Below are 27,298 nucleotides of genomic sequence, written 5' to 3'. Positions count from 1 at the left end.
TAACCGTTGGTGCATTACAATCATAATGGAAGCATCACAATGATGGAAGCATCACAATGATGAAAGCATCATAATGATGAAAACACCATAATGATGAAACATCATAATGATGTTTCTTTGGTGGAATTGTTTTTCATTTCCCTTAACACCCTGAATTGGTTTTCAATATAAGACCATCATCTGTAGCTCGAATCACAAAGTTGTCTTCATGAAAGTTGTTCTTTAATTCCTTAACGACAACATATCCAAATTTGAGAGCCATCAGATCAGTACAACTCGAGAAATTCAGGTACGACGAGTGATTGTTCATCATTTGTCTGTCAACACGTCAGACCTGTTGTGAGCTTCAAAAACTCCATTTTCTCTTGCTTAGATCAACATACGTTCTTCATTGAAGTTGTTCCTCAGCTTGTGAACTACAACATATCCAAAATTGAGATCCCTCGGAGCTGTATAACTCAAGAAATTCAGGTATGATGAATGACTGGTTATTATTTTTCTGTCAACCCGTCAGATTTGTTGTGAGCTTCGAAACTCCATTTTCTATTGTTCAGATCAGCATGCTTTATTCATTGAAGTTGTTCCTCATCGTCTCTTTCATAACATATCAAAAATTCAGAATGAACTAATGGTTAAATATTTCCAGATCTTCGAAACATCACAGCAGCTTCGAAATCTGCAAGAATCCGACTGTCATGCTTGGAGCTTCAACACTTTAATTTCCGTGGCTCAAACAGAAATGGTTCCTTCTTGAAAGTTGTTCATCTGCTCAAGAACTAGAGGGTGTCCAAAATTCAGCTCCATTGGAGAAAAGCAGCAGCTGCAAAAATTTGATAGAGAAAAGGAGGCGAAGCTTTGTTGGATTTCTAGGCTGGGGAAGATTCCAGTTTTTGTAGCAACTTCAGTACTGGTGAATTGCTTGTATTTTTGTCCATAACTAAATTTTGGACTTTGAATTATTATTTGATCTATCATAATATGTTTGGGAACATATATAAGTGAATAAATAAGAAGGAAAATTTTGGGCCCTTGTGGGTGTAAAACAAAAAATGTTTATGTTGACCCAAGTGTTTTTGTACAAGTTCAAGGGCATCTTGGGTTTTGTGAACAAAATTTGTTTATTTGGAGCAAGGTTTTGTGTTGAAGCTTTGTAGGTGAAGCTTTGGAGGTGAAGCTGTTTTTTAGGTGAAGCTTTGTAGGTGAAGCTTTTTTAAGGGAAGCTTTTCGGGTGAAGTTTTTTTTTTGGGTGAAGCTTTGTGGGTGAAACTTTTTAGGTGAAGCTTTGTGGGTGAAGCTTGTTTAGGTGAAGCTGTTTGGGTGAAGCTTTTTGGAGGTGAAGTTTTTTTTTGGGTGAAGCTTTGTAGATGAAGCTTTGTAGATGAAGCTTTCTAGGTGAAGATTTTTTAGGTGAAGCTTTGTAGGTGAAGCTTTTTTAAGTGAAGCTTTTCGGGTGAAGTTTTTTTTTTTGGGTGAAGCTTTGTGGGTGAAGCTTTTTAGGTGAAGCTTTGTGGGTGAAGCTTTGGAGGTGAAGCTTTTTGGGTGAAGCTTTGGAGGTGAAGCTTTGTGGGTGAAGCTTTGGAGGTGAAGCTTTTTGGGTGAAGCTTTGGAGGTGAAGCTTTTCGGGTGAAGCTTTTTGGATGAAGCTGTTTTTTTTTTTTTTTTTTTTTTTTTTTTTTTTTTTTTTTTTTTTTTTGGCGCTTGACACGGTCTTCATTTGCTTGTTTTGTAGTGACTGTGGAAGACGGATTGCTTTCTGATTGAGAAGGGTTCTGGCATCGCTTGCTATGAATGTAAAAGAGTGAGGGCTGAGTTGGCTAAATTACCTCTTTATTGAATTCATTGCCAAATGGCCTTCATTACATAGGATGCCGAACGGCTATAGCTCAACACTTGTACATCGTGAGTCTATTTGTAGTAGTACTTCAAGTGATCAGCGTTCCATGGATGGCCAAGGGTCTTGCCATCGGAGCTTCTAAGTGTGTAAGAGCCAGGGCGACTGATGCCAATGACTTCATACGGTCCATCCCAGTTTGGACTAAGTGTGCCTTCACTCGGGACTCTGTCGCAGAGTAATCTTTTCTTTAAGACCCAGTCTCCTATTTTGAAAGAACGAGGCTTGACCCTAGAGTCATAATAGTTGGAGATGCGCTGCTTGTAGGCGACATTCCTCAAGTGAGCTTGGTTTCTGTGTTCCTCGACTAAATCCAAGTTGAGGGTGAGTTGTTTGTCATTTTCACTTTGAATGTAGTTCTGGACTCGGAATGTTGCTTGCTCGAGCTCAATAGGGACAACCGCCTCTGTGCCAAAGGCAAGTGAGAATGGAGTTTCTCCTGTTGAAGTCCGATATGAAGTGCGATATGACCAAAGAACTTGGGGTACAAATTCTGGCCAACAGCCTTTAGCTTTGTCCAAGCTGGTTTTCAAAGTGCGCTTGATTATTTTGTTGATGGCCTCAACTTGTCCATTAGACTGGGGATGAGCTGGAGAGGCAAAGCATAAGTTGATGTTGAACTTAGAGCAGAACAACCTGAACTTCTTGTTGTCAAACTGTCGCCCATTGTCAGTGACTATCGCATTGGGAATGCCGAATCTACAAAGGATGTTTTTCCACACGAAGTCTTCTATCTTTGCCTCAGTAATGGTTGCCAAGGGTTCTACTTCGGCCCACTTTGTGAAGTAGTCCACTGCAACGACTGCGTAACAGACTTTGCCCTTCCCTGCCGGCATTGGGCCGATCAAATCAAGTCCCCACTGGGCGAAGGGCCAAGGGCTGATCATAGGAGTAAGAGGCTCTGGAGGGGAATGAGGAATAGTTGCATATCGTTGACATTTGTCACATGAGCGGGATACTTTGATGGCATCCTGGTGGAGTGTTGGCCAGTAATATCCTTGGCGAAAAGTCTTGTGTGCTAGGGACCGAGATCCAGCATGATCTCCACAGACTCCCTCATGTATTTCCCGAATGACGATTTCCGCCTCGGCAGGCGTAAGACACCTTAAGTATGGCAGGCTAAAACCTCGCTTATAGAGTTGATCATTGATGATCAGGTAGCGGGTAGACTTGTATCAAATTTGCTTAGCCTGGACTTTATCATTTGGGAGGGTGCCATGAGCAAGGAAATTATAGATCGGGGTGATCCAACTATCCCCCTGTTGTAAGTTGCATACTTCTGCGGCCATGGTGCTTGGTGTTGCCAACAGTTCGACATGAATTTTTCTTCCAATCTTGTCTTCCACAGCCGAGGCGAGGCGAGCCAGGGCGTCTGCATGACTGTTTGCCGCTCGAGGAACTTGGGTGATCTGGTAGTGGAAGTGCTTGAGCAAAAGTTGTGTTTGCGCAAGATATGCTGCCATGGAGCTGTCCTTAGCATCAAAGTTGTTGGTAACCTGGTTGACCACCAATTGGGAGTCACTGAAAATATCAATTTGTTTAACCCCGAGGTGTTTGGCCAAACGTAATCCTGCTAGAAGGGCTTCATACTCGGCCTCATTATTTGATGCCTTGAATTTGAAACGAAGAGCATACTCCATTGCTACTTTGTCGGGTGTAGTCAAGACTAATCCCGCTCCACAGCCCTGTTGGTTGGATGAGCCATCAACATACAGACTCCATGCTGGGGTTGTTGGTTCTATCTTCTGAGCTTCCGGGGGTAATGAAGCCACTGCTTCAGGTGTAGAAGCAATGTCAACCGGATATGTGAAGTCGGCAATGAAGTCTGCCACTGCTTGGCCCTTCTCAGCTGGCTTTGGTTGGTAGGATATGTCAAACTCACCCAACGCTATTGCCCATTTGATCATTCGCCCTGAAGTGTCAGGACTTTGGAGTATCTGTCGAAGAGGATAATTGGTAAGCACGATGATGGAGTGCGCTTGGAAGTAAGGGCGGAGTTTTCGAGCAGACATGACCAATGTCAGAGCCAATTTCTCAATGTTAGAGTACCGTGTCTCCGCATCTTGTAAGGCTTTGCTAGCGTAGTAGACAGGACGCTCAATATTCTCATCCTTTCGAATGAGAACGGAACTTACGGCTGAAGCTGATACCGATAGGTAGATAATTAGAATGTCTCCTACCTCGGGCTTGGAGAGTAGAGGGGCTTTACTCATGTACTCCTTGAGGTTTTTGAATGCCTCGGCACATTCATCAGTCCATGTAATGTATTTCCTACTTCCCTTAAGTGCTTTAAAAAATGGAGCACATTTGTCTGTGGCCTTAAAAATGAACCTGGTTAAGGCTGCCACCTTGCCAGTAAGGCTCTGGATGTCCTTTGAAGTTACCGGTTCCTTCATGTCGAGGATTGCTTTGATCTTCTCGGGATTAGCTTCAATGCCTCGTTGGCTAATCATGAAACCTAAGAATTTGCCAGAGCCTACGCCGAAGGCACATTTGTTGGGGTTTAACCTCATTCGATACCTCTTCAAAATAGTGAAAGTTTCAGATAGGTTGGTGATGTGTTGGTCAGCATGTTTGCTCTTGACTAACATATCATCAACGTAAACTTCCATGCTCTTCCCAATCTGCTCGGCGAACATTGAGTTGACTAGTCTCTGATAAGTCGCTCCTGCATTCTTTAGGCCGAAAGGCATGACTTTATAGCAGTATAGTCCTCTGTCGGTAGTGAAGGCTGTGTGTTCTTGATCCGAAGGGTTCATGAGGATTTGGTTGTATCCTGAGTAAGCATCCATGAAGCTCAGGAGTTCACACCCGGCCGTAGAGTCTATAAGTATGTCAATAAGAGGAAGAGGGAAGCTATCTTTCGGACACCCTTTGTTTAGGTCGGTGTAGTCAACACACATTCTCCACAAGACCTTTTGAAGCAAAAGACTTTCTTTGGTCGGATTTTTCTTAACAAGGACCACATTTGCTACCCATGTCGGGTAATTGACTTCGCGGACAAAGCCTATGCCTTTGAGTTTTTCAACTTCTGCTTTCATTGCCTCGTATCGTTCAGCGTCATAAGATCTTCGCTTCTGTCTCACCGGCTTGATCTTGGGGTCAATACTCAAACGATGACAGATGACATTGGGAGAGATGTCTGGCATGTCCTCGTATGACCAGGCGAAGACTTCAGTGTTCTCTTTCAAAAAAGATATCAATGCTAACCGAAGGGGTGGTGACAATGTGGTGCCAATCTTCACCATGCGATCTGGATAATCTCTTGAGATAGGTACCTTCTCCAACTCTTCAGCAGGTTGGGCTTGCTGGGTGAAAGAGTCATCTCGAGGATCATCGGGTTGATTGTTGCTATCAGGAAGATCCAAGTTCGCTTCATCTAGGCTGGTCTTTGTGACTTGGTCATGTACAGACAAGGTTTCCTTGGGTCCGGGCAAGTGTTGTTGCTTAACTGAAGTGTTGTAACATGATCGTGCACTAAGCTGATCTCCTCTGATGTAGCCGTTGCCATGGGGGGTTGGAAATTTCATCAACAGCATATGCGTGGATACCATAGCCTTGAGATCATTGATGCCTGTGCGCCCAAAGATGACATTGTATGCCGTTGGGCAGTCAACCACTAGGAAGTTAGTGGTAATGGTAGCCGTGTAAGGGCCTGTACCAATAGTAAAGGGAAAATGTATGCTCCCTAAGGGTTGCACGATATCACCGGAGAAGCTTATCAGAGGAGAAATTGAGCGATCGAGCAAGTGTTCAGCTACACTGAGCGCCCTGAAAGCTTCGGCAAACATGATATTGACCGAAGCCCCTGTGTCTACGAGGATTCGTCGAACATCAAAGTTGGCTATGTGAGCCTCCACGATCAATGGGTCGTTATGAGGGTAGATGATGCCTCTTTCTTCCTCAGGGTAGAAACATATCGGATCCCAGTTAGGTTTTTGATACTTCCCTCCCCTGATGTCTTCCACGTGAAACACTTGGTGACCAGGCCTCAGACTTCGTTCACTGTTTTTCATGGCCCTATTGGAAGATTCAGATATGGGTGTGCCGCCGCTTATGGAATATATGACATTCACCTGGCGTTGGTTACGGTTATCCCTTTGAGGGTGAAGAAGGAATTGATCAATTTTTCCTTCTCGTGCCAAAGCTTCAATACGATCACGGAGGATGATACATTTCTCGCTATCATGGCCGTTATGCTCATGGTAGCAACAAAACGTGCCCGCGTTATTCGGGGGCGTGTAATCTGGGTGCCTCGGCTTTGGTTTTGGTATCAGGTGAGCTATGCTGGGGTAAATGGCCGCGCATGTGGCATTCAAGGGCGTGTATGTCTCATACCTTGGGGTAGGGGGTATCTTGACGCGGGTTTGACCCACTGCATTGACTGCCTGGGGGCGAGCGTTATTATGGCGATACCCTTGGTTATCGGGATAGTGTCCCTTACTCTTTTTACTGAAAGGAGAGTGGTGAGGATGGAAATCCTTCCTCTTGCCTTGAAATTGATATGTCTGTTGATTCGGTGAAGCATTATGCAAGGCACGGGGAGGTGCCACTGCTGTTTGGAAAGTCGAGGTCTTCTCATTTAGGTGAGTTTGGCTTCCACCTCCCACTTGTTGATAAAGGATGGTTGTAGGGGGTTTCTCTTGATATGTCTTTGCCTCGGCGGAGGCATGGTTATAAGCCTGCGCCATCACCTCAGAGTAAGTCTTCCAAGTATTGGCATTGATCATGTATTTAAAGAAACAATCACGTAGGCCTGCCGTGAAGGCTTTGAGGGCAGTCTTGTCGTCTGCCTCGGCACACCGGGAGTATTCATGGCTGAAGCGGCCAGCATACATACGTAATGACTCGTCTGGCTTCTGGCGGATAGTGTACAAGTCATCTGCAGAGTGCAAGCGATCGGTTTGGAAAATGTGTTGGGAAACAAATAGTTTCCTCAATTCCTCAAATGAGTCTACCGTCTCAGGTGTAAGACGACAATACCAATTTAGAGCTCCACTAGAGAGGGTGGAGGGGAAGAGAAGACATCGTTCTTCGTCGGTGTGCATCCGGTATGCCATGGTGGATTCAAAGAGGTTAAGGTGCTCAATCGGGTCATCTTTTCCAGTATAAAGTTGCAAGCCAAGCTTTTGCTTTGTCTTTGCTTGAAGGGGGGTGTTGAGGATCCTCCTTGTAAGAGGGCCAGGCCTGGGTTGGTTCCAGTCAGGTATTTCAGCCTGACGTTCAGCCTTCAACTTGTTTACTTCCTCAAGAATTTGTAGGACAAGGGGGTCCTGAGCGGAGTTATGTGTCACTGGAGCTTTCTTTCGTAAATCTCCATCTCTTATTGGAGTTAGGAAGGTTTGATCAAGGGCATGTGATTTTTCCCTGGACTCGCTGTACTGGCTTCCAGGGTATGTCTGTCGGAACACCTCTGAGTCCCCTGTACCCTCATGTCTCTCTGGGACTTGTTGCCCCTTCCCCAAATTGGTGGCCGGCTTGGGCCGTGGCAGGGGACCGAGTCTCTCAGAAATCCTTGGGTCATTAATCTTTGAGCTTATATGGATGGAATTCTCTCGACGTTGCTTCAGGAAATCCCGACAATCGCGAAAGACGGCTTTCGATCCTTCTGCCCCTTCAGCAAAGAGGTGTCTCCCTCCACTTCTCATGGTTCAGGTCGAAGCAACTGGGTTAAGAGAAGCCTCATGTTGATTATCAAGTCGAGGGGTAATCTGTTCCCTATCAGGGATATCTATGTCGAATGCATGTGACCCTCCATGTTGGAGGGCACCCAGTTGATGGTTGACTTCCACGGGGGCAACAATCTCGCGTGTCTGAGCTTGCCTAGCTTCGTGGAGTGTCTCGAAGAGCTTCTCATATTGCTCCTGGAGGACCTCATTCCTCATTGCTATCTTGTTGTTCTGAGCTTCCAACTCATCGACTTTAGCTTGAAGAAGAACTCGGTTTCCTTCCTTCTTTCGTTGTTTCGCACTATGTGCAAGGGGGGTGTCATTCTGTGTGCTGTGGCTTCCTTCGCTTCCCATGTTGGAGAGGGATGCCTGATCAAAAGAAAGTGTACGAATGATAGAAACCAGCTTGACACAGCTGAAGAGAGTAGGAATAAGTGTCGTTTCCCACAGACGGCGCCAAATGTTGATGCACAAAATCAGCGAGGACTTTGGTACAACAGAAAGTGTCAGGTTTTATGACCTTCGCTTGGTTGCTTCGGTCACTAGTGAGGATAAGTACGTAAATGAATAGAGACAGAGAAGCAAACACAGGATGTACGTGGTTCACCCAGATTGGCTACGTCCACGGAGTAGAGGAGTTCTTATTAGTAGTGAAGGGCTTACACAAGTACAAAGGATCAAGCTCTCAATTTAGTGAGTTCTTGTGAATGATTTAACACAAATGGCATTAGGCAATATTGTGGGGGAATGACCCCTATTTATAGAAAAACTTGTAGCTTTGTCACATTGACATGTGTCATGTTATGATTGGTTCTTGATGTTGACACGTGCTGCGCTCTGATTGGCTTCTAATCTTGACACGTGTCGAGTAGTGATTGGCCTCCTGGTCGGAGGGGAACTCTTCTGGGTCCTTGACAGTATAGCGTTGGCCGGTGCTCGGTAGTTTCGGGATTGGTCAAGTATGGTACAAACAAAAATAAACATTCAATTCAAAGTTCAATTATAATCAAGTCTTTCAAAGTCCAAAGTTAAATAAACATCAAAGTTCAAATCTTTCAAAAGTCCAAACTTAAAATAAATATCAAAGTTCAAGTCTTCCACACCTAAAATAAACATTCCAAAGTTCAAGTCTTCCACATCTAAAATATCATTCGTGAATGCCTGGTAATTTAGAACTTCCCCTGATTTCGTAATGCACACAACTACCTCAGCACCTGCACCATAATGAATCAAAGCCTCAAAATTATTCACTTCAACCTGTGTCAGAGTCATGAAAAGAAAAAAACCCGACTTGTAAGTTGTGTTAGTGAGGGTGTCCTAATGCTTTAAAGGGTCGAACTTCATCCAACAAGATCAACCTCAAGATCAAGTGTAAAATGCATGCATGAACATGATGAAATAGCAGTTATGTCAAGTTTTTTCTACTAATTAGACGACCAATTGAGCAAAGTTTCTATGTAGATAAGTAGAGAGGTCCCCACAAACCGCTTAGATCTCATGTTCGACCATTGGAAATGGAACCTAGAATCCATGTACTAGGATGCCAAAACATTTTCTATCAAATTGCTACTGAGCAAAACTATAACATGTTTCCTACTGAGCAAAATGATTGGGCATCTGTTCCACACCTTGATAGCAATTCGCCAAACCAATCCAAATTCAAATATCATGGTCGTCCTACTTATTTAGCAAATGTTAAATGCAATTTGGGATTTCTAGGCAATTTTTATGCCTTTTTTAAGTACATGAATCACCACATCTTGATAATCACACGACATTCTTGATGAAGTACAAATGCATAGAAATCAAATTGTCCAAGTAGAAGAATTGTATGAGAGCGATTTTGGAATGAACAAGACATGGTTGAAATTGGTGATGGAATACATACTTTAAACGTGCGATCTACCTACTTTTTTAAGTTTGAATGACAATTTGCTTGGTAATGCTTGGACGGCCTAAGGGGCAACATAGCACTTTTTTTTTAACTTCCACTTGCCATTTCTACATACAAATAATAAAAGAAATGATACTAATTAAAATGTTATTTAAAATAATCTAACAAAATCAAATGCTATAAATAAAATTACATTTCTCAACTTCTTCACAAAACTTCATCTCCTCAATGGTTGGCTCATGATGTAATGCAACATGAATAGAGTTAAGCCAATTTTGAGTACATATCAAAGCCTCCACTATTTTTGGACTTAAAGAACTATGATATGGATCAATTATCCATCCACTTGTACTAAAGGAGGATTCCGAAGCAATGGTTGACACTACTACAAAATTATCTATAATTGGCGGTCCAAAAACCGATAAAAAAACATATATTACTGTCGGATTTTAAGCAAAATCCGACAAAAAATGGATGCAATGACGGATATAATAAGCGACAGAATTGCCAATGTCAAGAAATGAATTTTTCGACAAAAAATACTCTAAAACGGACAGAAATTGTGTCGGATATAACCGACAGAGAATATATTAATAATGAATAAATAACAGTATTTCTGTCGGCTAAAACCAACAAGACTTCTGTCGAATTTAACCGACAGAAAATGTATTAATAAAAATAAATAAAATCATTCTTGTCCGATAAAACTGACAGAAAAGATATTAATAATAAATAAAAAATAAACAACCACTTTCTGCATTTTCCATATTCACTGCACTTTTTGCATTTTCCATATCTCCTGCATTCACTGCATTTGATGAGATCTATGATAATGGAGATCTATCATAGAACCTGCAACAAGTGGGAGGTGCTTAACATAATCCAATTTGAAGTAATGGCCACACATTTCATGAATCCACCACAACACTTTTGGGAGAACACGGGGAACATTTTCCCGAAGAACAACCTCCAACCATTTCCCAGAAACTGCGATGTTCAATACAACCAAATCAGCTTTGAGAGCTGTATTTAAAGTTTCTTGGCCATTTTCAGAGAGGACCTGTAGATGTATAGAAGCAGTATTAGAAACATGGAGAAGTTACAGAGAAATCTAACCTATCAGAAATAGGAAATGACACACAGAGAAGACCAAGCCAGACAAGGCCATAGTATAGATCAAATCAGATAGGAAGTTAGATTTACTTAGCATAGTTTCCTTAGCAAGTGGCCAATATAGTACGGTTGGACAACAAAATGCTTCCAAATCATGAAATATTGAGATAATAAAAAGGGAGACTTTGGATGCGGTCCCTAGTTATGAACAATCTTTGACTGAAACTTTGTTGGTTTTCAATTTTTGATCCAAGTCCCTAAAATTAATTGATAATTTATTTCTATGTACGTTACTATATTTTTTAAATTAAAAATTAAAATTTATAGTTGTTTATATTAATGAGATTTTAAATAAAAAACATAATTTGTGGGATTAAAAATATTAAAATATAAATATACTATTGTGTGTGTGTGTGTAAACATGGGTACATTCATAAAAAATAACCAAAAAATTATTGTATCAAAACATGGGTACATTCTTCAAAATGGGTACATTTAGCAAACATAAAAATGGGTACAAATAAATAAAAAAATATGGGTACAATACAAATAAAACTTTAAAAAATATGGGCACAAAAAGAAATTAATATATGGGTACAAATTAAAATTGAAAGGAAAATTGGTACAAATTAAAAAAGGGTTGCAAATTAAAAATGGGTACAAACTAAAAATAAAAAAATATGATAAAAAATTTAGCCATAAATATAAATATACTAATTGTAACATTTTTAATATTAAATGAATATATTTATAAATAAAAAATATTTTATTATTGAAATAATTAATGATATTATTAATACAAAGGACCTTGATCAAAAATTGAAAAGTAATAAGGTTTTAATCAATAGAGTAGTAAAAATAAGGATGAAAACCTAATTACTCCTAATAAAAATAACTACGTAGAACAAAGACAACAACTAGACTGCAAAAGAAGACGTCCAAAATAATCTCTTAAAATGTTAAAAAGTGAAATTTGTACCTGCACTCCTTGGTCCAACATCTTATGCTCCAAACTGTATGTTGCTGCATCTGTATCTAACGATTTCATGGTTGTAACCCAATAAACTGCAAGTGTTGAACCTGGTAGAAGAAAGGGAGGGGAGAAAAGGGGGAAGGAAGTGGGAAGGGAGAAGGAAATGAGCACAGAAGGGAAGAGAAGGAAATGCAGGGAGGAGAAAAGGGGTAATATGGGGGAAGGGAGAAGGCACCGGCGCAAGAAGAGATGGAGGGGGTATTATGTTCGAAATTTTTCATTATTGTCGGTTAAAACCAACAGAAACATTTTTTTTAAATATAAATCGACAGAAATTTTTTATTTATGTTGGTTATAATCGACAAAAAAAAAATGGCGGCAAAAACCCCTCCAAAATTCCCTCCCAAAATTTTAAATTCCCCCACAAAATTTTGTTACGATTTTAAAAAATAAAATAATAATTGTTTGGTATAATAAATAAATAAATAATAAGAATTTAAATAGCATACGTTCTTAAAAATTAAATAAATAATTGTTTGGTTTAATAGATAATAACTCATGTAAAATATGCAATAAAGAAACAAAAAGATAATTGTACAATGAAAATATCATCGCATAAACTAAATATTGTCTAATCAATACTTGAATAACATAAATAAAAATTTAACACAAATTACTTTTCACACTTCAAAATTTAGGCAAATTTAACAGAGATATTCATTCTATGAAACTAGTTTCAATGATCTAACCGTCAAACTTGTTTGTAGATACTACAAGATCGCATACGTAAAAAATCGCAAAAAAAAAAATTCAAAGATTAGGTAACGAAACAAAAGTTTTCGACGGTTATAAACGAAAAATCACAATTTAACGGTTATTTTAGCTTCAATTTTGATGATTTTTTTACAGCTACACTCATCGATCCTATAATAATGCAATGAACGAATTCAATCTTCAATTTAAAATATTTACACTAGTGGATACCACAAAATCTTATTTTATACTTGATGGAAGTAAATATTAACTCTAAGTGTTTGTTTAATCTACCGTTTTGACGCAATATGCATTCTACGAAACTTTTTTCAACGATCCAACTATCAAACTTATTTGTACACACTCCGAGATCACATACGTAAAAAATCACAAAAAACAAACATTCAGAGTTTAGGTAACGGAACAAAAGTTTTCAACGATTGTAAACGAAAAATCACAATTTAATAGTTATTTTAGCTCCGATTTTGATGATTTTTTACATTTACACTCCTCGACCCTATAAGAATGCATTAAACAAATTCGATCTTCAATTTAAAATATTTACACTAGTGGATACCACAAAAATCTTATTTTATACTTAATGGAAGTGTAACATTAACTCTTAAGTGTTTATTTAATCTACCGTTATGATGCAATACACATTCTATGAAACTTTTTTCAATGATCTAACCGTCAAACTTGTTTGTACACATTCCGAGATCACATACGTAAAAAATCACAAAAAACAAATATTTAGAGATTAGGTAACAAAAGTTTTCGACAGTTATAAACGAAAAATCACAATTTAACGGTTAATTTAGCTCCAATTTTGATGATTTTTTACAGCCACACTCCTCGACTCTATAAGAATGCATTGAACAAATTCGATCTTTAATTTAAAATATTTCCACTATTGAATACCACAAAATCTTATTTTATACTTGATGGGAAGTATAACATTAACTCTAAGTGTTAGTTTAATCTACCGTTTTTCAACGATACATATTCTACGAAACGTTTTTCAACGATCTAATATACGAAATGTTTTGATGCGATACGCATTTTACGATACGCATTCTGAGCGTGTCAATGCAGAGCTGCTCAGGGATTTTTCACAGGAAGTTTATATATTGAGGTGCATCCATATACCTACTTATACTTGTTGATGGCAGTTGTCATTTACCATGCAGCTTTGTAAACTTCATGATATCATGACATTTGGCAGGAAGATTCGGCACAAGAATGTTGTGCAATTTATAGAAGCATGTACACGACCTCCAAACCTATGCATTGTGACAGGTTTATCTTAGAGAATATATATATATATATATATATATATATATATATATATATATATATATATATATATATATATATATATATATATATTAATGATTCTCATGTGCACAAGTAGGACTTGGATTCTCTGCCCTCCAATTTCTGTGCTTTCCTCGTGCCTTCCTGTTTTTGTGGTCACGGTTAAGCCACGTCAACATTTTATATTATTATTTCTTTTTGTTTTATTATTTTTATAAAAAATAATATAAAATATTGACGTGGCTTAACCGTGACCATACAAAACAGGAGGGCACGAGGAGGGCACCTAAATGGGAGGGCAGACAATCCAAGTCTGCACAAGTATCTTATTTCTTGAGTATTCATGATTGCTATGGATGGGTGTCGTACTTTCATCTTTGTTATACAACGTCTAATTGGTTACAACTGAAGAGAATAGTGATATATTGATTGTCAACACTTACGAATTTTAATTTAATGCGATTTGAATTCACTGATGACCACCTTTTGATGCTCATGTTCCTGCTTATCAGAATTTATGTCCAAAGGAAGTGTATACGATTTTCTGCATAAGCACAAGGGTGTGTTTAAGCTTCCAACTCTACTCAAAGTAGCAATTGACGTCTCCAAGGGAATGAACTATTTGCACCAAAATAATATAATCCACAAGGATCTTAAGACTGCCAATCTTCTTATGGATGAACATAAAGTTTGTTTATATCATATTTAGGGTTTCTGTATTTAGATCTCGTATAAATACTCGGGAGACTCAAATGTAATTATGTAATAAAGGAAGGGGCAAATATGTAATAAGTGAGGAACTCTTATTCTATAAAATAACTCCTTACCCTCACAATTAGAGGAGGTCATTTCTGAGGCCAATTCCTAGGCCCTTTCACTCTTTCTCAAAGCTCTCACTCTCAGAGCTCTCTATCCCTCAGATAAATACATAATCAGTATGGACGTAGCCCAAACCTTGGGGTGAACCACGATACATCTTGTCTCATTTACATTTCTTGCAGATTCACGGTCAGATTTATGTTGTTCCAAGACCTCCGGTTTTGTACATCAACATTTGGCGCCGTCTGTGGGAAACGATACGAAAAGTTGTGTCGATTCTATTTCATTTTTTCACCTCCACCGTGAATCTGCAAAAACCCAACAACCCAAAGCTTTCCCATAAAACCCACGGAGCCACCACATCTCTCACTCCTACTCCAATCATTTCTCTTCGATTTTAAGCAGAACCCATTTCAGATTTCAGAAAACCCATTTGAAAGTTCAAAACTTTTACTCAAATCCCTTGAAGAATAAGGAAGAGAAATAGAAAGAAACAGAAATCATGCATAGATGCAGTGGTGGCTCTCCACGTGGTCGGCGGTCCATGCTTGTGCGGTGTCCTTCACCACACCCAGTCCAACTCCTCATTTTCCACGCTGTTCTCTATGCCCAATTATCACAAGCCGTACGATCAAATCCCCCGACTCTTCTCGGCCCTCTAGAAGTTCAGTAAACCTGCACAGACCACCCCACCGTCTCAACCCGAACCCAAATGCGAGCCCAAACCCGCAACTGGCGAACCCTTCGATCGACTCCTCGTTCGATCAGGCCACTCTGATCTGCGAGAGCATCGCGAGGAAGGTGTTCCCGCACGAATCGTACAAGGAATACAACGGCGTTGAAGAAGCCCATTACAGGGATGTGGTGCCACAGATAGTGTACTGGGATATGAATGATGACGATCTTATCCCGTGGGTCCGCTATGCAGAACAAGGGGTGTCCAGGATGAGTTGCGACTGCAACGAATTTGTCCAGTTCCTTCTGGATTGTCGCTGCTATGTGGAATCATTTTCTGAGAAAGTAAAAAGAGAAAGCAAAAGCAAAGCAGGAGAAAAGCATAAAAGGAAAAGAGAAAAGAAGAAAAGCAAAAGATCTTCCTATTATTATGATTCCTTATGTCTGCCAAATGAAGAGACAGAGAGAATGCATTAGAAAAACACTGCAAAACCAAGGAATAAACATCCCACCCGAATGATGTAATTTATTTTCCTTATCTTTCGGTAACATCTGTATAAACCCCATCAGAGATAATTAAAAAAAAAAAAGGCAAAGCCCAAAATAAATGGGCTGGAATGTTGTGTGGAGGGCGAAGGCCCATAAGCCCAAAATAGCACCAACCAGGTAACCAAAAGTACGTCCAGTACTCCAAAATTATTCAGCAACCTGCCGCTATTACCACTAACCAGGTGATAAAATGTACAACCCGTACTCTAATATCATTTGGCAACTAACAATTCATGCCACCAACCAGGTGATGAAATGTACAACCCGTACTCTCCTTCATGCCACCAACCAGGTGATCAAAAGTACGCCCAGTACTCCAAATTATACATGAGCATTACTCATGTCGTTCATACATAAACATTCATGAGCATCACTTATGACAATCATACATAAACATTCATGACCATCATTCATGTCAACATTCATGAGCATCACTCATGTTAACATTCATGAGCATCACTCATGACAACATCCATGAGCATCACTCATGTCAATCAACATAAACATTCATGAGCATCACTCATGTCAAACAGCTTCAAAAGCTTCATTTACAGAGCTCTAGTTCAAAAGCTTCATTTACAGAGCTCTAGCTTCAAAAGCTTCATTTACAAAAGCTCTAGCTTCGAAAGCTTCATTTACAGAGCTCTAGCTTCAAAGCTTCACTTACAAAGCTTCACCTACAAAGCTTCAGTGCAGGGTATACAAATACCGCCTCCGAACAACCGCCACTTCGACCCATACATGGATTCAATTTGAAGTCTCCAGCCAATAGACTCTATTGACCGAAGACTTGGGGGACTACATTATGTACCATATATTGGGCCTCAACTGGGCCTCATGAAAAATACTTGGGGGACTTAGCCCATTATTTATGTATTAAGGAGCGAGCCCTTATTCTATAAAATGGACTCTCTCACTTTCATTAGAGAGCACCCATTATTCATGTACTAAGGAGCGAGCCTTTATTTTATAAAAGGGACTCCCTCACCTTCATTAGAGAGCAACGCCGCCAGCTGAGCAACCGCCTCGCCGCAAGCATCACTCTTAGCCTATCACTTATGTATTGAGGAGCGAGCCCTTATTCTATAAAAGGGACTCCATCATCTTCATTAGAGAGCAACGCTGCCAGCTGAGCAACCGCCTCCCTGCGAGCATCACTCTTAACTCATCACTTATGTATTGAGGAGCGAGCCCTTATTCTATAAAAGGGACTCTCACCACCATTAGAGATCATCGTCGCCTACTGAGCAACCGCCTCGCCGCGAGCATCAAACTCTAGCCCATCATTTATGTATTGAGGAACGAACCCTTATTCTATAAAATGGACTCTCTCACCTTCAAGCGCCGCAAGCCGAGCCAACCAAGGCAACATAAGCCACAAGCCGAGCAGCCTCGCAACATGTGCTACTTATAGTTGAGCATCATTTCACTTTGAGCACCGCCTCATATCAAGTGCCAGTTCAAGACGACATCTAGTTACTTCGGCCCACATATGGACTGAATTTCAAGTCTCCAGCCAAAAGACTCTCTTGACTGAAGACTTGGGGGATTACTGTTTATACCATATTTAGGGCCTTCGTATTTAGATCTCGTATAAATACTTGGGGGACTCAAATGTAATTATGTAATAAAGGAATAGACAAATATGTAATAAGTGAGGAGCTCTTATTCTATAAAAAGACTCCTTACCCTCATAATTAGAGGAGGCCATTTCTGAGGCCAATTCCTAGGCCCTCTCACCCCCTCTCAAAGCTCTCACTCTCAAAGCTCTCTCTCCCTCAGATAAATATATAATCAGTGTGGACGTAACCCAAACCTTTGGGTGAACCACGATACATCTTGTGTCATTTACATTTCTTGCAGATTCACGGTCGAATTTACGTTGTTCTAAGACCTCCGATTTTGTGCATCAACAAAGTTAAATAATAAAATTTTCATTTCTGTTGGTTATACTAAAATAATAACCGCCAGAAAGTAAAATAATAAAATAGTCAATTTTTGTCGGTTATAACCACTATCATTAACTTAAAAACCGTCATAATATGTCAAAAATATATTTTTTTTAAATTCAAAAATACTGTCGGTTATAACCGATATGATTTTTTTGATATCCGCCACTAAATATCCGCCATGATTTTATGTCGGATATAACCGACATTATTTTTCTAATATACGCCACTAATTAAATGATGTGTCGGATATAATTTATCCGACATAATGTTTCTAATATCTGCCACCATCATCCACCACCTAAAGCTAATATTGTAGTAGTGTGATATGGGAATAGCTAAGATCTCTCTTGCAACACGTGCCAAAATAGGGTACTTAGAAACCCCATTCTTCCACCAATTCAATATATCAAAGTTCTCCTCTTCTTCTCCTTCATTAGGATCGGAAAGATACTTGTCAACATCATTATGCACAACCCGGGCTCTCTTTGCTTTTCTCATTTCACTTTTTTCTTTCAACTTTCTTTCTATTTTGGTCATGCTTGATGAAGAGTCTCCACTTGTTGTTTGAGAACTACCACCACTACTTATACTTTGTTGAGTACTAAAAGACAAATCTTCATTAATCTTGTAAAGATCAATCAACAAGTCATTCACCCCATTTGTGGCACTTTCAACTTTTTCTTCATCCTCACCAAAGTGTATCTCAAAATAATCAACAACTTTCTCCAATTTGTGGCGAGAATCAAGCACAAGTGCAATAAAAAGATATTGATTCATGTCCTCAATTGAACTTCAATACTTGTCGTATTTTTCTTGCATCAACATGGAGATCATAGACAAAAGTTCATCATCTTTGTTTTCATGCAAGAGACTTTTGATTTTAAACAAATCACCAAAAGTAGTATGAACGGTTGGAGTATTAGAACAACATACTTTTAAAGTGACTTCATAAAAAGGTCTAAAAAAGATTGCAAATATCCTCGCCTCACTCCAATCATCCATCGAAGGTGGCCCCTCCCTCATATTATCATGATTGTCTTTAACAAAGTACAGAAGGTAATGACCATCATCTACTTTTAATCTATAAAAAACCATCTTGAACTTTAAAGCCGATTCCAACATTAAAAATGTGGAATTCCACCTAGTAGGGACATCCAAACTCACAAGCCCTTTGCTCTCTATTCTCACTTTCTCAACACACCTTTTAAAGTTTTCCAACCTTTGAATGGAAGATCTTACATACCTAACCGCATTACAAATGCTTTGTATAGCCGTATTCAACAATTTTATCCCATCATTCACAACCAAATTGAGAATATGAGCAATACACCTCATATGCAAATATTTTCCATCATGCAAGAATGCATTAGGAATCCCCCACCCACTTATTCGGTGCACCAAGTCCCTTAAACAAGAATCATTTGCGGAAGCATTGTCAACCGTAATAGTTAACACATTCTCTATACCCCACTTCACTAAACATTCCTCCAAAAGTTGAGCAATGGATTCTCTTTTATGATTTGGAATGACACAAAAATTCAAAATCTTTTTATGTAACATCCAATCATCATCAATAAAATGGGCTGTAAGAACCATGTAATTGGTTTGTTGAATATAAGTCTATGTATCCAATGTTAGACACACCCTAAATGTCTTCAATTAGCTCTTCAATTTATCATTTTCAGAATAAAACAAGCTAAGTACATCCTTAGCAATTGTCTTACGACTAGTCACTCTCCACATAGAACATGCTTGCATGCAAAAACGGCGAAAACCTTCTCCTTCAACAAAAATAAAAGGCAACTCATCTATAATTATCATCTCAACACAAGCCTTAGTTACTTCCTCTTGAGAAAAACCTATAACTTCCAACTTATCTTTCGTCCCGGCAAAGGTTAAGATCTTTTGCCTATTTGCGGCAAATATTTCCTTATTAGGACCGTAGCTTCTATATCTTGCTATATGGTTTCTCAAATTAGTTGTACCATTTTTATCCGGGTCGGCCATATATGATTGGGCGTAATACTTGCACAACCCCTTAACTCAACCACCCTTAATTTTTCTTTCAAAGTGCTCCCAAACTGTAGACTGTTCATGACTTTTTAATGATTCCAAAAGAGCTTCTTCTTTACTTGGTCACTTGCGTCACCTTCTTTTGGAGTTGCATAAGAGGGATTTCCAGATCCACCAAGAGAAGTAGGAGTTTGTCAAGGGGCCACCACGGTGTTTTGAGGCGGAGTTGATTCACCAACAATGTCCATCTAAAATAAGAGAATCATACAATTAATTATTCAAGTAAGAGAATCATCACAATTAATGAATTAATTATTAAACATAAGGGCTAAAGTAATAAAAATATATGACTACTTACTTCCGATGGTATACTTGAAGATGAGTTCGTTTGATCATGAAGGCTATTTGATTTTGATCTCATTGAGTTTGAACTTGAGCTTGAGGCCCTTGAAACCTTTGACGCATTTGACTTCATCTAATTCGCACAAATTAATAAGAGGATAGTAGTTAGTACTAAAAACTTATACAAAAGTAAATGTTAATCAAAACTATAACATTCACTGTCAGTAGCAGTAGAAAACTAGTAAGCATATGAAATATGCAGAGTGAAATCATGCAGCAAAACCTTAATGGTAAATCACCTTAGCTATCAAGCACATTATTAAATTTAAGTCATAAACAAAACCTTAACAGTCACTATCTTATTTGCAACGTCCTCACCTAATCAACCTAAATCAAACTAATGAAGAAATGCAGTTTATAATGCTATTAACGAAAGCCTAGCAATGAGTAAAAATAAACAAACGAAAGTTTGCTTAGTGCCAAGAATTAAGACATACTTTTCAATAGAACTAGTTTCAAAAGAAACACCAGTTTATAATGCTATTAACATATTTTATGATAGAACTAGTCTAAAGCAACACCAGTTTCAAAAGCAACACTAAGCTTACACTCTATAATCCTCCGTGACAAATAAGGTCTTATTTGTTGATTACAAAAACGGAAACAGGAAAGATCTTTCCCTTCAAATTTGAACATATTGTCACCTAAACAGTTGCTACAAATAAGGTCTTAATTGTTTAGTACAAACACGCAAATAGGAAGATCCTTCCCTTTAAATTCGAACAAGGGAGATATTTAAGTGTCCATAGAACAGAAGATACAGTTTTTGAAACATTTTCGGCCACCAGGTAAATCATTTAGTATCCCATTCAGGATAACAAGTCCTAATCATTGTAAGTGAGGCAATAAGGGAATAATTAAGCATCAAGCACACCAACTTGTATATATAAATCCAGAAAATGCAAAGTATGAATCCCTGTAATCTTTATCGACAGAAAATGTAAATTAATAATTGAAAATCTGTAAAGGCCACAGTATGAATCATTCTCTAATCTTTGTCCGATCAGAACAATTTGAATAGATAAATAGAGTAGAAAATAAAACACAGAGAAGTGAGAGTGTGAGACTAACCTTTTGCTGTTGAGACTTGAAACGGCAGAAGAAGCTGACGGCGAGGTGTGAGAGATTGAGAGTGAGAAGGGTCGTGGGTCGCCGCTGGGAATGAGAGACAGAGAGCTTTAGAGAGAGTGATTCAACTTTGAAGACCGATAGAGAGAGAGAGAGAGAGGAGGCGCACGAAGTCGAACTGGGAAATGGGAGAGACGTAGAGTCACGAGAGGAATACAGGAGAACCTTAGGGTTAAAGCTGGGTAAAACACTAAAACATTGCCGTTTAGAATAAAGATTATTAATTAATAAAAGAATTAAAAAACGACGTCGTTTTGAAGAATTTCGGTTTGGTTCGGTTCAACAGATTCGGTTCGGTTTTTTTTTTCAGTTTGATTTTTTCAGCATCAGTTCGGTTTTCGGTCCGGTTTTTTTTTTTCGGTTTTTCCAACCCACCCCTACATGTGGATTCATGTACATGATGATGACGATATATGCCATGAGGGTTGTCTTATGATCAGATAAACGAGTGTGTGGCTTCAATGCTACATAGCACTCGATGCTATAAGTTTATAGCTAAACTTGTTTTTCATAGCTCTTAAATTTTATATTCTATGTGTTAGTTAAAAAAACTTGAAGATTCGTGGATAACAAAATTCGTGTTCAAATTTATCACGCAAACATATAAAACCATGTATAAAAAATTATGGGATGTGAATCTACGTTAGGGCCGACCACATGTTCGGCTAACAATTTAATTACATATTAATTACAATGAATTGACACCTTCCTCAGTTAACCTTTTGATTATTTAGCCTTCCTTTCCAACCAAGTAACACACCATTTCAATTGTAATTACTCAAAAAGAAATACACTAACTTCAAATTATTTATATTTTTGTTTTGACAAACAATAGGATAATCTATACTAAAACTACAGGAGGGGATTTGAATATCGGATCTTGGGTGCAAGTGCGAATGCTTTTAACTAACTGAGCTACAAACCACTTGCAAATGTTTTTATATTTTATACTAGAAAATTCCACAATGTATTAATTTAAACTAGTCAAAGGCAATAGGCTCTTTACCACAGTGGTGAAAATGGGTTGAGCCTTTATAGGTTCAAACCTCATCAGTGGCTAATTTAAGAAAAGAGATTCAAACTTAGGCACATTAGGGAAACACTGCACTAATATAACTTGGCTAAGTATAAGTCAACTTCAATTATAAAATAGAAGAAAAAAGATGAATACTAACCATAGCAAGATTATGAGGAGGGGAAATAGCAAAACACTTATGAATTTCTAATCTCTTCTTAGTCACTCTTGACCATGAATTTTTGTGGCCACCATTAGAACTCCCCTGGAAAATACACACCAATAACACATAAACCTCTCTCTCTCTCTCTCTCTCTCTCTCTCTCCAATGACCATAACTACCTTAACCAACAACTTCAATTACCATATCTTACAGAATTCTCTCCCTTCTTTTTTTCCCTCTATTTCCCTCCTCTTCTATTTGAACGGTCACTGTTAAGCCACGTCAACATCTTATATTAATTTTTTATAGAAAGAGAAATACTAAATAGAGAATGTGAGAGGAGGGGATGGAAGGGGATGGAAAGAGGATGGGAGAGAATCCTAGTCCCTCACGGAAACAGAGCACTCAGAATCACAACTACCTTGACCAGAAACAGGAATTTACCGTAGTAAACCCTGAAATTACCCTCCTCACGGACCCTTTTCTAGATGTTGTCTCCTCCATTTTTCACACCAGTACAATGGGGTTTCGCTTTCACCTGCCCTCATTGATTCCTCATCTGGGTCCTCACTTTCTTACTCCCAGCTTTACTCTTTTGTCAAAGCATTTGCCTCTGGCCTCCGAAAAATGGGGGTTTCACAAGGTAACGTTGTTATGATCTTTTTGCTGAATTCCATTTACTATTCCATTGCTTTCTGGGGAGTTTTGCACGCTGGTGCAATCGTCACGACGATGAATCCTCTCAGCAGTGTCATGGAAATCAAGAAACAGGTTGATGATTTGAAAGTGTGTCGTGTGTTTACTGGACTTGAATATGTTAGTAAGCTATATGCATTGGGTGTTATTGTGCCCGAAAATGCAGTTTTGGATTCCAAGAATGATGTTTTTTTTGGTTTTTTATAAGCTTGTTTATGGTAATATTGATTTGGCTCCGAGGCTGATGATTAGGAGCAAGACACCACGGTTATAATGTATTCTTCGGGGACTGCTGTTGCGAGCAAAGGTGTTATGATCACACGCAGGAATTTCATAGCTGCATTGGAGCTTTTCGTGCAGTTTGAGGCTTTGCAATGAGGGTTCGAGTTTGAGAAATGTATATTTGGATGTTCTTATGTTGTTTCATATTTATGGGTTGTCCCTTTTCGTGATGGGGTTGTTGTCTTTAGGATCAAGAATTGTTGTGATGAAGAAATCTGATGTCAATAAGGTGGTGAACGCAATTGATGAGTACAAAGTTACACACTTTCCGGTCGTTCCACCAATTTTAACAGCATTGACAATAAAAGTTAAAGATGGTTTGGCCGAACAAAGCCTCAAGAGTTTGAAGCAGGTTTGTTCAGGTTTCTTCCTCATGTCGATTTGATTCGGGGTTATAGAATGACTGAGACCACGGCAGTAGGAACTCGCTGTTTCAACACCGAAAGCCTTAAAAAACCTTCTTCAATAGGGCTTTTAGCTCCAAACACGCAGGCCAGAGTGGTGGATTGGAAAACAGGATCCTCTCTGCCTCCAACAAGTAACGGTGAGTTGTGGCTACGCGGGCCTACCATGAATGCATACTTAAACAATGCCGACAATTGATGAAGAGGGTTGGCTGCAAAAAGGGGACGTTGTGTACTTTGATGAAGATGGATACTTAAACCTACAGGACCGGCTTAAAGACGTGATCAAATATAAGGGGTTTCAGATTGCGCTGGCAGATTTAGAAAGTGTTGATTAACAGTTCTGAGATACTTGATGTTGTAGTGGCAGGTGTGGTGGATGAAGAAAGTGGGAAGATATAGACTAGTGGCATTTGTGGTGAGGAAGCACGGAAGTCGAATTTCAAAGGAGAATGTGATGGATTTTGTGGCTGCACAAGTTGCTCCATACAAGAAGGATTTCCCGAAGAAGAGGAATTAGGAGAGTTCAGAGTTGTCGTCATGAGAGGAATCAGACGAATTGCGGCATAAATTGAAGAATTGGAGAAGCAGAGATCTATTTGGGAGACGAGAAAATGTGAGAAAATACAAGAAAGTATGAGAAAGGGGAAGCGTAGGATTGACGCGCCGTTAGACACCAGAGAGGGATATCATGAGAGAAAGTGAAAAAAAAAAAAACTGAATCTTTCATTTTAATGAATCAAAATCATACATCGAGAGAGTATTTGTACATGGGGTGTGATATCCACACACCCTTCTAATTTTCGGCTGTCGGATTGGATGAATTGAAGAAGATCAACGGACAAAAATTAACAAGGGATGTGTGAGAAGTAATTTGGGGTGTGTGGATATCACACCCCTATAAACATCAAATGTGTGCTGACTCAGCACTTTAACTTAGCAACAACTGTTCATAAAACTAACTCTAACAATACTAACTAGCTACCAGTAGTAATCTGATGTAGGTGATGTTCATGATTAGTTTGTGAACCTGCAATACTTCTATCACTATTTATATGCTAGAGTTGGGGAGACATAGTAATTGGAGAATTGCAATCCATTTTATATGCAAGGGTAGTCTCCATGCACCCACTATAACTAAATACTTTACTAATGTTCTTCAACCGTTACTATATTTTTGTGATATATTTTTCTACATCTTTTATATTTGTTTACCTTATTTACAAAACGATTAAGGTTTTACAAATTTTGAGGACGAAATTTATTTTAAGGGGGGTTGATTGTAATACTCCGTATTTTAAAAACAAATTATACACAAGTATGTGGTAATTATTTTTATTTCAAGTATAAATTATTTTCTTTGGGTTTCTTTATTACACTATGTTTATATAAGAACTCATACTTTTGATATGTAAACTAGTCTCAACGTAAGATCTTTTTCTACAAAACTAGCTAGTATTATTTCATATTTAATTAGAAATGTTTCTAGTTTGAATTGGACAGCTAAGATTAAGGTGGGATTACAAGACTAGAATTTATAAGACATAAGCCCAAAGTCTTCCACAACCTTAGTTTCACGTAGGCCCAATAAACTTTCATAGCTATCCACACCACGATCCACTTGGCAAGCCCCTACATGTGGCTTAGGCTCATTTTAGCATATAACGTGGTTGGCACGATTTGTCTACGATGTGAACGTCATAACATGACTTTGCCATGATAAATTTGCATGGATTTGCATAGGCTTGGCATGATTATACTAACGTTCAAGTTATAAATTAATATTTTATTAGCATGACGTGATCGTAAATTTAGTTACGTACCCTTAATTCAGTATCTTCGCATGGATTTAAGCTCAGCTCATGGCACTTTCTCGGTACTCGAGCTTCGAAGTATAATTGTGCTTGCATGTGAGATTTTTGGCCCCAACACCTTTGCAAAATATTTTTCATCAAACTTTTCTACATATATTCACCCCTGAAATGTCAACCTTGGTGGAGGTGGCAAAATCACATAGGACTGATTCACACGTCTCAAAGGAACGCCGTTGATTTTGAATGGTCTGGCAATGGTTTCGAACACTGCTCTCAAGTTACAAATACATTGAATGCACGTAAACAAGTTCATTTCAAGGAGTAGGCAAACCTCACCACTCCGAAAAGAAAAACAAAAATAATTTATGTACTTCTAAGGTGCGTTTGTTGCACTAGACTAATTCGAACTGGATTATCTTTATGGACTAAGCTGGATTGGCTTAGAGTAGACTAAGTTGGACTAATTTAATGAAACGTTTGGTAAAGTGCCGAACTAAAAAAAAAAAAATAGTTAACAACTATAATTTTATATCATTAAATAACACTTAATAATATTTTTTTTATTAACTCAATAATATTTTACTTTTTATTCAAGCTTTTTCATTGTGTTTGTGTCTGGAACACTATCTTCTCCTTGGGAGTTCATTCTTTTCTTCCTCGTTAGTGCCATTCCCCATCACTCATTTTTTCCTGCAAAACAATATCCTTCAAAGCGATTTTTCCTGCAAAATCGTCCCTAAAGCTACTCTCTCCTCCATCTCTCCATTTTTCTTTGTACCAAAGCTACTCTCTTCCTTTCTCTATCCATTTCTCGGGAATTTTCTGGGAATTTTTTTTTTTTTTTGGGATTTTTTTGGGAATTATTGGGAATAAGGAAGAATTTTTATATGGGGATTGTTGTTGTTTTTGCTTTGATTTTTTTTTTTTTAAATTTTGGTGTTGAGATTTAGGCACTAGGTGCGGTTTCAGATTTGGGAAAGAGAGAAGCAGATAGATGGGTAAGGGAGAGAGAAGCAGATGAAGCAGAGCAAGGGAGAGAAGCGGACGAAGAGAAGCAGATGGAGTGAAGCAGCGAAGGTCTTAGCAATCCGATGCCTTTCGATGGGACTCGCTAAGACTGTCTAGCGACGTCCTTTGTCGAGGCGAGTCCCAGTCCCACGAAAGGTTGTCCTGCTGCATAATAAACACGGTATTGCTCTGAGTTTTAGTCTAGTCCAATCCAATCCCACTTAGTGAGGGCAAACAAATGCCCCCTAAGGTATGATTTTAGGGAACTTTTAACGAAAAGCACTCAGTACTGTTCACTTTAATGAAAAACCATATTTTTATACTAAAAAGTCAACCCTGTTACTATTTACTTTACCTTTTATTTTATCCTTATTATTAAAACTCAAAGTTTTCAAACCTTTTTCGTTATTTTTCTTATGATTTTATAGGTTCCTATGCGTGCTTTTTGAGGGCCATCCAGCACACATATTTTATACACTGAGCCCATTATGCATCTAATATTTATTAGGTCTGCCCGACTGTACATCTGTTTTGATTTACCAAATTTTGATTTTTTTTTTTTTAACTTTTTCTTTGAATGCTATACTCTTTGTGAAATAAGCGATTTTTTGTTTTTTGGTCTATGAAATAAACTATTTGGATTTGGATTCTTTGTTTAATCACTCACACAAGTGTTACAACTTACAATTAATAAATTCCCCAAACCCAAAGGGGAAAAGAGACGAAGAGAATCATGAGTTTCCTATTCCTAGTCACACCAAAACAAGG

General features: G+C 38.6%; 2 long non-coding RNA genes and 1 pseudogene across 2 annotated transcripts; 2 read left to right on the top strand and 1 right to left on the bottom strand.

Moving 5' to 3' along the window:
* The first annotated feature begins 13,370 nt into the window (after window positions 1-13,370).
* On the top strand, window positions 13,371-14,243 carry LOC103410832 (uncharacterized). Its single transcript, XR_525411.4, has 3 exons — window positions 13,371-13,428; window positions 13,519-13,592; window positions 14,123-14,243. It is a non-coding gene; the product is annotated as an uncharacterized lncRNA (long non-coding RNA).
* A 5,012-nt stretch (window positions 14,244-19,255) lies between these two features.
* On the bottom strand, window positions 19,256-21,314 carry LOC103421240 (uncharacterized). Its single transcript, XR_003767690.2, has 3 exons — window positions 21,092-21,314; window positions 19,977-20,093; window positions 19,256-19,866 (listed from the first exon to the last, which is right to left on the bottom strand). It is a non-coding gene; the product is annotated as an uncharacterized lncRNA (long non-coding RNA).
* A 1,248-nt stretch (window positions 21,315-22,562) lies between these two features.
* LOC103441395 (4-coumarate--CoA ligase-like 6) lies at window positions 22,563-24,762 on the top strand (annotated as a pseudogene).
* Window positions 24,763-27,298: the final 2,536 nt, after the last annotated feature.

Source organism: Malus domestica, chromosome 12 (assembly GCF_042453785.1).
Source record: "Malus domestica chromosome 12, GDT2T_hap1".
In the NCBI taxonomy this organism is placed as follows: Eukaryota; Viridiplantae; Streptophyta; class Magnoliopsida; order Rosales; family Rosaceae; genus Malus; species Malus domestica.
Note: the sequence above shows the minus strand (reverse complement) of the source record. Positions and strands in the feature narration are given on the sequence as shown.